Source organism: Solanum lycopersicum, chromosome 10, assembly GCF_036512215.1.
Source record: "Solanum lycopersicum chromosome 10, SLM_r2.1".
NCBI classification, from domain to species: Eukaryota; Viridiplantae; Streptophyta; class Magnoliopsida; order Solanales; family Solanaceae; genus Solanum; species Solanum lycopersicum.
The window spans coordinates 24,585,762-24,600,079 of record NC_090809.1 but is presented as its reverse complement, the minus strand read 5'-3'; positions in this window follow the sequence as shown (position 1 = coordinate 24,600,079).

Genomic DNA, 14,318 nt, shown 5'->3' with positions numbered 1-14,318 from the left:
CGGGATATGGTGTTGCGAGGAGAGGCTAAAGAAGCAATAATGGATGAGGAAGGTGTTTTGAGAATTGAGGGAAGGGTATGTGTGCCCCGTGTTGATGATTTGATCCACACTATTCTCACAGAGGCTCATAGTTCCGGATATTCTATACATCCTGGTGCAATCAAGATGTACCGTGACCTAAAACAACACTTTTGGTGGAGTAGAATGAAGCGCGACATTGTTGATTTCGTTGCCAAATGTCCAAATTGTCAGCAAGTAAAGTATGAACACCAGAGGCCCGGAGGAACACTTCAGAGAATGCCCATTCCTGAATGGAAGTGGGAGAGAATTGCAATGGACTTCGTGGTTGGTCTTCCAAAGACATTGGGGAAGTTTGACTCTATTTGGGTAATTGTGGACAGATTAACTAAGTCTGCTCACTTCATCCCGGTCAAGGTGACCTACAATGCAGAGAAGTTAGCTAGACTCTACATCTCAGAAATTATTCAATTGCATGGAGTTCCACTTTCCATCATATCAGATAGAGGTACGCAGTTTACTTCTAAGTTTTGGAGAACATTGCATGCTGAATTAGGTACTAGGTTGGACCTTAGTACTGTATTTCACCCTCAGACCGATGGTCAGTCTGAGCGAACAATTCAGGTGTTGGAAGATATGCTTCGTGCATGTGTGATAGAATTTGGTGGTCATTGGGATAACTTCTTACCCTTAGCGGATTTTTCATACAATAATAGCTATCACTCAAGTATTGGTATAGCTCCATTCGAAGCATTGTATGGGAGGAGATATAGGTCTCCTATTGGTTGGTTTGATGCATTCGAAGTTAGACCTTGGGGTACTGACCTTTTGAGGGATTCATTGGAGAAAGTGAAATCCATTCAAAAAAAGCTTTTAGTGGCGCAAAGTTGGCAAAAGGAATATGCAGATCGAAAGGTTAGAGACTTGGAGCTTATGGAGGGTGAGCAAGTCTTGTTGAAGGTTTCTCCCATGAAAGGGGTGATGCGGTTTGGTAAAAGAGGTAAGCTAAGTCCAAGGTATATTGGACCATTTGAAGTACTTAAGCGGGTAGGGGAGGTGGATTATGAATTAGCCTTGCCTCCAGGACTGTCAGGAGTGCATCTGGTGTTTCATGTGTCTATGTTGAAAAGATACCATGGGGATGGAAACTACATTATCCGTTGGGATTCAGTTTTGCTTGATGAGAATTTATCTTATGAAGAGGAGCCTGTTGCTATTTTAGATAGAGAAGTCCGCAAGCTGAGGTCAAGGGAGATTGCATCCATCAAAGTTCAATGAAAGAATCGACCAGTTGAAGAAGCCACTTGGGAGAAAGAGGCAGATATGCAAGAAAGATACCCACACCTGTTTAATGATTCAGGTACTCCTTTTCGTACTTGTTTTTCTTCTTATGATCATTCGAGGACGAATGATGGGTAAATTGGTATCTATTGTAATGACCTGTTTAGTCGTTTTGAGCAGCAGACTTCATTTCTGGAAAAACTGTCTTGGTCGACGGATCCCACGACGGATCGTCATGGGCACGACGGACCGTCGAGGGGGTCTCGTTCCAAAACACTTAGAATTCTGAAATTTGGGTACTGAAATCGACTCTCTGAACTTCGTGACGAAGTGGCAGGATGGACCGTCACAGGCATGACGGGTCGTCACAGGGTCTTAAATAAAAAGTGATTCTCTGAACTCTGTGACGACTCAGCAGGACGGACCGTCGCAGGCACGACGGCCCGTCACAGGTTGCGTAATCCCAGGCTGGGTCGGATTTCTGTAAATATTTTAAGAGGTGTTTTGGACTATTCCTGCTTATAATTATAAAGTTAGTGGTTTAATATTAATAACTCAATTACTTGAGGGTTAAAGGAGATAACCTTGAGTTAATTCCTCATCTTTTATACTTAATTATATGCTAATTAGGGTAAAAGAAAGAGGGTTTGAATAAGAAAAATTGAAAAAACAAGGAGAGGGAAAGAGAAACGATCGAAAGAGATACGAACAAAGAGGAAACACAAGCTTTGGGGAATTTACTTGCTTGATCACTAATCTTCGGTGGAGGTAGGTTATGGTTTATGCTATTCGTAGTAAACTCTTAATAGCGAATGATATGTATTGGGTAGTGTTGTAAACCCTTCTATATGCTTAATTGTATGCTTGCATGAATGTGATTATATAATTGTGATAAAATAAGCACGATGAAGCTATTGAATCCCAAATCTTGAAAACCCTAATCTACTTTGTTAATGATGATGCCTTGGTATAAAAGAAGGCTTGATGAACATGTAGTGATATTAGGGGATCGGGTGCCACGTTCCGGTACCAGGATAGTATATGAGGATCGGAGTGTCACGTTCCGACACCAGGATAGTTTATGGATCGGGTGCCACGTTCCGGTACCAGGATAGTATATGAGGATCGGAGTGTCACGTACCGACACGAGAGGGATAAAGATAATGAATCTTGAAAGATGTTAATATACTCAATTTAATGAACCTATTTCCCAAATGAGTATGATGGGGAGGCGTGAGTCCCCATTGATGTGCTTGGTGTTGTGACCAAGGGTTATGGTAACTGTAAATGCCGCACGTTGAGTATTGTAGTTGAATTTATGATATTATCTGATATATACTGTTTTCTATTTTGAGTTGGCTGATGATATCTACTCAGTACTTGTGTTTGTACTGACCCCTACTTGTGTGTTTCTTTCTTTGTTATTTGTGGAGTACAGCAAACGTACCGCCGTCTTCAACTCAACCGCAACTCTAGTCAGTCTTCATTACACCGGATTTCAGGGTGAGCTAACGCTTCTAGCTTGGACTGGATCTTCTTCTTCATGTCTTGATGCCTTAAAGTTCCGGCATGGACTAGCTTTTTATTTATTTTAGTTTTCTAGATACTCTTAGCTTTAGTAATTTGGGGATAGATGTTCTTGTGATGATGACTTCCAGATTTTGGGGATAATAATAAGTGTTTGAATTTTTAGAAGTTATTAATTGATTTGTTAAGGAGTTTTTAAGTCTTCCGCATTATTTTCTGTTTATTATTGGTACATGATTGGGGTTTAGATTGGTTGGTTCGCTCACATAAGAGGGTAAGTGTGGGTGCCACTCACGACGCGTTTTGGGTCGTGACAGGAATGTTTTCATGTGCATAGTTAGATTCGATATGATATAGTTGAAATGATATTCGATAAAATGCAATTTACAATTTAATTAATGTGTTTTTTGATACTTTGGGATCGACATAAAATTAAGTAGTTACTGTGAACTTACATCCGATATATTGCATTATTTGTATGCTTCACTTGCTTAAAGTTACAGGAATCTTGTATTTTTAATTTTTAATTATTTTTCTTGTACAAGTTAATTTGAATCTATGAGTTTATTCTGATAAGCATGTGCAAGCGTTGCCTTATTATTCACGATCTTGAAATCAGTGACTTGAGCTCATTGATAATGTCCCTTGCTAGTGTGGTACCACATCATCTTTTTCCCTTGTTTCCCAACTAAAAGATTGTCACTATGCCCTAGGTTATGTTTGGACCATTCTTACTGTGTACTCTCAAACTAGCTATGTTTTTTTCATCTGTATTGTATTGTTACCATCACCTTCTAAGAGTTTTTGCGTTCTACCTGGATGTGTAGTGCACGAGAGGGAATGACATACATTGGGAACTCATCATCATACTTATGAGTTGAAAGTCCCGTTGATGTTTATGAATCATATAAACTACAACTCAATATATTGTCTTTTGATTTAGTTTCGTCATTCTTGTTCCAGGAGTCAGTATGACTTTAAGCCAAAAAATGTGAAATTACAGAGAAAGTATGTACCTACTTCAGCTGGTCGTACAAAATCTCAAATCCTGAAACAATCACCATGAGAGCCTAAATAAGGACACGGAGAAAGAACAACCTCAAACAGAGGACTTACATATAAATAAAATACAATTAGGTATATAATACCAAAACTTACAATAAACCAATATAGTTTTTCATAGCCATACTAACTACAAGCTGTTTTTACACCATATAGTTTTCTTAGTCATCCAACTACTATAACTATATTTCTTTATCTATTCGATCTTTCATGTTCACTTTGATGGTCACTCGCTTCCTTCCTTCTTGCATTCCCATAATATAGCTCCAAATCTCTTTTGAAGAATGTCTGTATTTACTTGTTGATTTAGAATATGTTGATCATTATTTACAAACTCCGCAAATGCAGCAACAAAAACTTCAAAATCCCTACAAAATTTAATAAAAAATTATCATCAAAATATCAATTTAATACATAAAAATATACCTATTTGATAATACTCATAGTGATTCTTCTTGTTGTCTGGGAACACCTTTAGATATGAAATGAAACTCAGTTTCTCGAACTCATTTATCTCACTGTATTTTGGTGTTGCCTTCAATTTAGTAGGCTTATCATATAACTTGATTACGCTTAAGTAATATGGTAAAACAGCTAAAAGCATCTCAACATTACTTTTTACGTTTAAATTCATCCCACCCCTAGCTGGAAATGAATCATATACCTCCAAAGACCTTTGCCCAATATCAAGCACCAAAAAAATTTAATGACGATTCTCTTTTATGTTTAGTGGAATAAGAATATAATTCACTTTATCCCACGAGATACTTGCTAACAAACGACGTCCACATACATACCGCGCAATATCATCAAAATCTTTTACTTTATAGTCCTTCTTATCTTCATGAGTATCAAAAAGTTGAAAGAAAAAATTAATAATTTTTGTCTTGAACACACAGTCGTCGTAAATCGAACATTATTGTTGTCTACAAAAGAATATTCAATTTATGGCAGTTAGTTTGAGGGAGTTCCTAAAAACTCCACTATAAATATATTTTGTAGTATCTTTTTAACCCCCCTTATATAAATCTTTTTGTAGTAGTTGTATTAAGGAGATTAGTGAATTATCTTAAGTTAGAATAACCCAAAATTTTTAACCCAAAATTTTTATTTTTTTCTATTTCACACACACACACACGCACACAGGCACGCACACACGCACGCACGCGCACGCGCACGCGCACGCGCACGCGCACACACACGCACACGCACACGCACACGCACACGCACACGCACGCACATGCACACGCACGCACACGCACACACACATGCAGCACGCACACACGCGCGCGCGTGCACACACACAAAGAGAGAGAGAGAGAGAGAGAGAGAGAGTTAATTTCTCTATATATTCACATATTCTTCTTCTTCATTTCAATTTGATTATAATCTTTGATCTTTTTTTTTAATATATTAAGATAGCTTGAATATTTTTTCTACTTTATTTATCCACTTCCACTTTGATGTTTTATCTTATATATGGTGGTACTATAATTTGTATTAAGATGTCTTATAGTTATATTCATTAATTTTATTTTTGCTTAAATTCTAATTTTAATTGAGCTTGTTTAATACAAAAGTCAAATTAATTAATTAGTTACTTGTTAATAAACATTAAAAAGAAAAGACTTGTTATGTGCATCAAAAATTATTTATAGCCGACCTATAATTTATTTCACGGAAGCCTCAATTTTATTTTTGTTTAGTTTAATATCAGGTAGTAGTTTTATTCTTAATTGAATTTGACTAATTGCAAATTAACGGATAACTTCACATATGAGATTATGATCACTATAAGTGTAACTTTAAAATATGTATTTTCCTATTCCATATACCTAGCTTTTGTTTCGTAAAAATAATCATGAAATCATTGTTATTGTGCATGAGAAACATCGAAAATAAATTTCTCTCATCTATAATTTTACAATTTTTTCAAACCAAAGTTGTATATGAATTTGCTTTTATAATAAATTAAAATTTAATTTTTTTTCAAGACTTACAAATATATATATGTATCAAATATGTCTATCGAATTACATATATATATATTTTTTAATGTTTCTGCTTTACGCTGGGGATTGAGCTTACTTCACCTTGAATAAGAGATTGAGTGATAACAACCTAAATCACCAAACAAATGCTATAGAATTTTTTAGCATTTATTTGTTGCGAATTTCTTATGACTTAAAATGCAAACTTGAAGCTATTATACACAAGTTTGTATTACTTTTATTTCACATGAGTTTGAACTTGTGAAACTTATAAATATAAATTTTTCTTATGAAATTTTGTTCACATTAAGTGTGTTATTTAATAAAATTATTTATTTATATTATTTTTAAGGCTAATGTAAATCAAATTTCATTTTTATTATTTAAATATTAGTAATTTTGTAAGACATCAAATTATGTAAATATTGATCTTATATCACAAAAAGTTTAAAATCTACAATTTTTTTTATTATTGGAACCATATTGTGAAGGTTTTAAACTAACATTATTTTTTACAAGAAAACCTCCACAAATTTATTAGTGATTTTGTGTGGGGGCATCGTGGAGGTTTATCAAAACCGCTACAGATATACTCGTGACAAGAGTGATTGTAGTATTTTTAAAAATCTCCACAATTTAATTTGTGAAATCCTTAAAACACCACAAATTGACAAAATAACCCCCATAAATTGAATTATTTTTTGTAGTAATAGAAAATGACATCAATATGTTGCAAAAAAAAATAGAGTTGAAATGTAAAAAGAAACAGTCTCAACAAACAAACATTTAATTAACCTCAAGAGGAAGTATCATTCCTAGAAGGGTTATAAATAACAAATATTGACGTCCAACTAAATTTTATATAACTAACCTCATCACATCATTGTTGTCCAGAATGTGGCAATTTGAAAAATCACAGTCTTTCATCAACATTACAAATACCTAATTCAAATGCTGGACTTACAACATTAAGAGCATCTGTATAAGATTTCTTTCCCCTATCAAAACAAAAAAAAAATAAAAACATAAATACTCAAAAGCGAGTATTCCATAGGTTGAATTAAGCTTAAATATATATTATGGATTATGTAGGTTATTCAATATAACAAAATTAACCAAAAAATTTCAAAATGAATTACCTCTTTATTATACCCGTATAAAGTAACTTAGTGAATCAATCGATCAATTCAGACTCTTTGAAACAGTGATTTTTTCTAGAAAATAATTACTCAACAAACTACATTTAGAATCGAGAACATTGATAGGAGTGTCATCACTAACACAATTTAAACCGGTAATTATCCCAAATTCTCTAAGACCAAAAAAAACTTTTTGTTATTTATTTAATAGCAAACACATCATCCGGTGTTTGTTTTCACTCTCTATTTATAAGGCAATGAATAACTTGTAGTTGTGTGTTCGCTTTTGGAAGGTCAAGAAACTCAAGTTGTTTATCAGATAAAGATAGTTTTATTAGGTGAATAACAATATGATTAGTATAAGATGACAATCTACTCACAGTATACACAACATTTGGATGTTTCCACAATTTATGATCCTGCATATGCATTAAACATGAATTAAAAATGTGTTACTACATACTAAAGTTGAATTAAAGATCAATTTCACATACTATGCGTCAAAACAAGGTAGTAATCAATTGAATTAAAGATGAATTACAACAATGACCATTTATAGATTCAAATCCAGACACAACTTATCAACTTCATCACAAGCAACCTAAACAATGATCTAGTTATCATACAGTTAAAGCTCTATTTTCTATCGAAAAACCTACTTCCAAAGCAACTTAAGCCTATGTTTTCACGTTATTTATTGGAACTAAACATTTGACTGTAGGAAAAAGATCAGATAGAACATGAAATAATATTATTTCAAATATATGATGTGTTGTCTTTCTTACACATCTTTTCCATCTTTTTTCAAATTAACACGAACAAGTATTACCAACTATTTGACAATGTCCCGCTAATTCTAGACAAAACAATGGACAAAGAGGATATATTTTTCAATTAAGTAAAATAAAAATATTTGGTCAACTATATCCTTTTGGGGTTTCTTGTTTAGTAACTTTAAGCATTAGTGAAAATAGTAGACTCTCTCCTTGGTAAATCCCTATATATTTAACTGAAAATACAAATTTGAGATCTTTATATGATAGTTATGCTAGTATTGTTGGTGTTATTCCTGATATCTTTAATGTTTTTTTTCTAATTAACAAAATTTAAGATTGTCTTATAATAATCATACTGATTCTTTGCCTGCTTTTTTTTGAAGGTTCTAAAATTATGAATCTTTGGTTAAATAATCAAGTTAAAGGTTTATCATGTGTTATTGGTGTGATTGAAAGTATCACACAATTGTACAGTACAGTAGTACTGTCCAACTATCACAGGAAAGCAAGACTAACTTGCAGTATTAACATTGAACAAATTACATGTTACATCAAAACAGAAACCAATAAACCTAAGGGCAATACATATTATGTTTCCCAGAAAGGTTCTCCAATAAACATCTACACACTTGAAAACAAGCTTACATGACCTTCAATGTCAATAACCATCAATAATTGGCTTCAACTCATATCGTGTTCATGCCCCCGCAAAAATTTCAAGGAGGAAACTGAGGCAGGGAGATGGGAGCATGTTTGATCTTGAGTTTGTTATCCTAGATGAAATGCAACACCAACACATCATAAATTCACTAGGCAATTCACACTCATGAAGTAAACAAAATTTCTACTTCCTGAAAATAACAGGAGGCTGAAAACGCTATCCTTCTCTGTAACAGATGCACAAATCATTTTATAATCCTGCAATACTAAAGTTGAATTAAAGATAAATTCCACATACTACATCTCAAATACAAGACAGTAATCAACATACAGTCATTCCTAAAAAAAGAATTAAGGAAAACACATAAACATAAATTCAAAATACTAGTACATACCGGATATCTACTCTCTAGTACAATGACATTTTTAGGCAATCAATTTCGAGTTTTTGCATCCTTCACTAACTTCTCTTCTCTAGTCCATCTTTATTTTTTAATTTTTTTTAAAGAAATTGAGGAGTTAAATCCTCAAAATCGTCATCATTGTCTACGAGTTTCTTCGACGTACATGTCAAATCAACACATCTTTTTCGATCTCTTCACATTTTAACCTCTTTAACTCATTTTTTACCTTTGTTTTGCTCACCCGATACTTGTGAGATTTCCAAACCAAACTTGGACAGTCATTAACTTCATCCATAGTAGTAGGAGATGAAACTTGATCATTCTTTCGACTTTTTCTATAAACTTTCGAATTCAAAGTATAACCATCACTAAATAGCCGTAGAATTCTTTTAGACGATATTTCTTTACCTTCTTCCATTATAATATATGCACAAAAATGGGAAAGAAAGAACAAGAAACCCTAATTTTTGGGACAAACAAGGAAAAAGAAAACACACACACACACACACAGAGCATATGAGCGAACATGTCTTTGTTTAGTTTAAAAATTGTATGAAAAAGGAATAAATGTGTTTTAAAATTTTTATAAGTGAGTGATACGCTCAAACTTACTTCTCAAATAAGAAGTAAAGCGGTCGTGTCAAGTAAATAACCAAACTAGTGAGGTTGGGATCGTTCCCACGAGGAAAATAGTCTAGACTTAACTTCAATCTATTATTACTTTTGTTTAGTCAAGTACTTCCTTGGAAAGTAAAAACAATAAAAAGGGGGTTTCTATTTCTAAATGAATGAAAATAACAACCTAAATTGAAAGAGACAATTAACAACATTGAATGTTGGATTTTAATCAATTAATCAAAGTAACTAGGGTTTACGTGTTCTCCACAAGTTCATAACTTGATAATTCTAACTATAACAATTATTTCCTAGTATCTTGCATGCAAAGTGATAAGTTATGTATTTCTAAATCCTTGGTCCGGCATCTAGAAAATCTCACTCCGCACCCTGGTCCGGTTACGTGTGTTGCTATCCTTACCCTTATCTTTACCTCATATTAAGCATCTTATTCGATACTTGACTAAGTTATTACCTCGTACGAATCAATACTAGCATATTATATAGTATGCACTAAATCTATGTTAATAATTCTTTTCCTATTATCTACCTCCTTGGTCCGGCAAGTAGCATTAAGGCGAGTTCTAACGTTGGCCATCCGTTAAAAAGACTTCTAAAAGAAAGAATTATTAATACATGCAAGACACTATACTAGAATTGTTTTTTTAATTAGGGTTTATCTCATTATTTGCCTATGATTCCCACAACCCTAGTTATGGAGTTTAGTTACTCATAGCCATAAACACAATATTCAAATATATTAAATAAGAATTAATGTACTTACTTCAATGAGAAAGAATAAAGTCTGAAAGTTTGCTTGATTAATCACCAAAAATCACTTGTAAGAATCTCCAATTCAAAACACTAATACACAGAGTCTAATCATATGATGTCTAATCTACCTGAGTCTAACCTTAAAAACGAGGTTTTTTGAACTATTTATAAAAAATAAAAACCTAATTAAACAAGGATTCTAATTGCTGGAAATCTGCCAAAACGCAGCTGGGTCGACGAACCTCGCGACGGACCGTCGTGGACTCCATCGTCTCATACATAGAAATTTCTTCTGCTGCTTTCTTCATTCCCCTCAACGGCAAGTATGACAGACCGTCATAGGCACAACGGTCCGTCAAGGGTCTTCATTTCAAAACACTTCCCCATGTTCCTTCAGCAGCTTCTCTACGCTGCCACCTACGGACCGTCACAAGCACGACAGACCGTCATCTGCTCCGTAGGTGGTCTCTTCTGCATTTCTTCACTCAAAATCTCCGCATTCAACTTTGGACAAAATTCCTGCAAAACAAAAACAAACTCATATAAAAACTAGCACAAAAAGACTTTCGGACACACTAAACTTAAGGAAAAAGTATTAATTATACCGTGAAACCACGGTATATCAACACCCTCAACTTAAATTCGTTGTTTGACCTCAAGTGGCGCACTATGACTTACTACACAATCTTTGTACAATAGTATTCATGTTTTATCCTTTGGCTATCAATCCCGATTAATCTCCTCAAATCTATGCATGCTATCACTATTAGGCTTGAATTTTGTGGGATTAGAACATGACACAGACTCACCATGCACTAACACCTATCCTCTTCAATTTCTCACCGAGGTGCTAACGATTCCGGTATTGCAACTAGTGTCCTCACTTCAAAACAAAATCCTCATTTTTCACACAATGATTTCAGTTTGAGTATAAGGATTACTTTTCAACACTCGCTCTCAGAACAAAGTCACACTCATTCATACCTATTGCCATAAGCTTGCCCTTATTTTCACTGCCTTAAGTTCGCTATACAACCCTTAGGATCACGATAGGACTTTCTTAGCTTGTAACATAGGCTCAGAGTCAGGTAGGGTATATTTAGGTATACTTTAGTGACTTTTTGCCCTCCTTGACATATCGGCTAAACCTTCCACTTTCGATCACTTTATCTCGCTCAGTTTCTCCCATTCTTTCACCTTGCTATTTTCCTTTCTTTCTTTATTTGTGTAAGTGACTCTTTTTCCTTTTTTTTTTCAACGAGTTCTTCAGTCACGTTACTTTTTTTATTTCTCTCTCTTTGTTCTTTCAACCCCACTTTCCAGAGCATTCCTCAAAATAGCCACCCTCAACTCATGGCTTTGCCATGGGTCAAGGTACACAATACCCAAAGTTGGGTCAGGAATATAACGAAGGTTGTTTATGCATTAGCCACCTTCAACTTATGCTTTTGGCATAAGCTGAGGTGCAGATGTCCAAGGAGGGACCAGGGCCAACATATTGTTCCCAGAAAAAATCAGTTGGGGTGAAAAAGAAAGGTCTAATTTTAAGCTCAGATTATTTGGATCAAAGAAGGATAACTTTCATTTGGTTTCTTTTATTTAGGCTAGAAATGGGCTATCTTGAATAAGGGCCTATGATCCTTTCCTAATTATCTGTTACAGCTTACTTTTAGCAGGACTAACCAGGCAGGTTCTAGCTTAGTACCAATAGTGGACTATTCAAATTTCCTCACACTCACTTGACATCTCATCACTATACCAGATTATTAGATACCTTGTTTGAATTGAAGACTTAGGGTAATGCAATGGTGTAATTCTCTTTCATGCTTAGAGCCACACAATTATCAGTTACTATGCCTAGTCATGCAACATTTTCCAGTTTTCTCAGGATATCATTTTAGCCATCATGCTTTAGAGTTAAACTATGTACAAAAGATATAAACATGTCGGTTCATCAGAAAAAGTAATCAGTCCTTTGGGGAAAAAGAACACAAGCAAGAAAACTCCAAAAGAGGATAGTGAGTTGGGCTACTCAGACTTCACCCTAACACTCACTTTCCATTTACCCCATCCCCGGCAACGGCGCCAAAATTTGATACGCTCAAACTTACTTCTCAAATGAGAAGTAAAGCGGTCGTGTGAAGTAAATAACCCAACTAGTGAGGTTGGGATCGATCCCACGAGGAAAATAGTCTAGACTAAACCTCAACCTATTATTACTATCGTTTGGTCAATAACTTCCTTGGAAAGTAAAAATATAAAAAGGGGGGTTCTATCTCTAAATAAGTGAAAATAAACATCGAACTTGAAAGAGACACTTAACAGCTTTTAATGTTGGATTTTAATCAATTAATCAAAGTAACTAGGGTTTATGTTTTCCCCACAGGTTCATAACTTGATAACTCTAACTATAACAATTCTTTCCTAGTATCTTGCATGCAAAGTGATAAGTTATGTATTTCTAAATCCTTTGTCCGGCATCTAGAAAATCTCACTCCACAACTTGGTCCGGCTACGTGTGTTGCTATCCTAACCCTTATCCTTACCTCATATTAAGCATCGTATTCGATATTTGACTAAGTTATTACCTCGTACCAATCAATACTAGCCTATTAGATAGTATGCACTAAATCTATGTTAATAATTCTTTTCCTATTATCTACCTCCTTGGTCCGGCAAGTAGCATTAAAGCGAGTTCTAACGTTGGCCATCCGTTAAAAAAACTTCTAAACGAAAGAATTATTAATACATGCAAGACACTATTCTAGAATTGTTCTTTTAATTAGGGTTTATCTCATTATTTGCCTATGATTCCCACAACCCTAGTTATGGAGTTTAGTTACTCATAGCCATAAACACAATATTAAAATATATTAAATAAGAATTCTTGTACTTACATCAGTGAGAAAGAATAAAGTCCGAAAGTTTGCTTGATTAATCACCAAAAATCACTTGTAAGAATCTCCAAATCAAAACACTAATACACAGAGTCTAATAATATGATGTCTAATCTAGCAGAGTCTAACCTCAAAAATGAGGTTTTTTGAACTATTTATAAAAAATAAAAACCTAATTAAAAAAGGATTCTAATTGCTGGAAATCTGCCAAAACGCGGCTGGGTCGAGAGACCTCGCGACTGACCGTCGTGGACTCCGTCGTCCCATACTTAGCAATTTCTTATGCTGCTTTCGTCATTCCCCTCAACGGCAAGTATGACGGACCGTCATAGGCATAACGGTCCGTCGAGGGTCTTCATTTCAAAACACTTTAACTCTTGGAATCTGGGTACTGGGATCACTTCTTTAAACTTCATGACGAACCTGCAGGACAGACCGTCATAGCTACGACGGACCGTCACAAGCTACGTAACCTCACACTTGGTCAGACTTCCCCATCTTCCTTTAACAGCTTCTCTACGCTGCCTCCTACAGACCCTCACAAGCACGACGGACCGTCATCAGCTTCGTAGGTGGTCTCTTCTGCATTTTTTCACTCAAAATCTCTGCATTCAACTTTGGACAGATTTCCTGCAAAACAAAGAGAAACTCATATAAAAACTAGCACAAAAAGACTTTCGGACACACTAAACTTAAGGAAAAAGTATTAATTATACCGTGAAACCACGATATATCAACACCCTCAACTTAAATTCGTTGTTTGTCCTCAAGTTACGCACTATGACTCCCTACACAATCTTTGTACAATAGTATTCATGTTTTTTTTTGCAATCATTTGGCTATCAATCCTGATTAATCTCCTCAAATCTATATATGCTATCACTATTAGGCTTGAGATTTGTGGGATTAGACATGACACAGACTCACCATGCACTAACACCTATCCTCTTCAATTTTTCACCGAGGTGATAACAATTCCGGTATTGCAACTAGTGTCCTCACTTCAAAACAAAATCCTCATTTTTCACACAATGATTTCAGTTTGAGTATAAGGATTACTTTTCAACACTCGCTCTCAGAACAAAGTCACACTCATTCATACCTATTACCATAAGCTTGCCCTTATTTTCACTGCCTTAAGTTCGCTATACAACCCTTAGGATCACGATAGGAC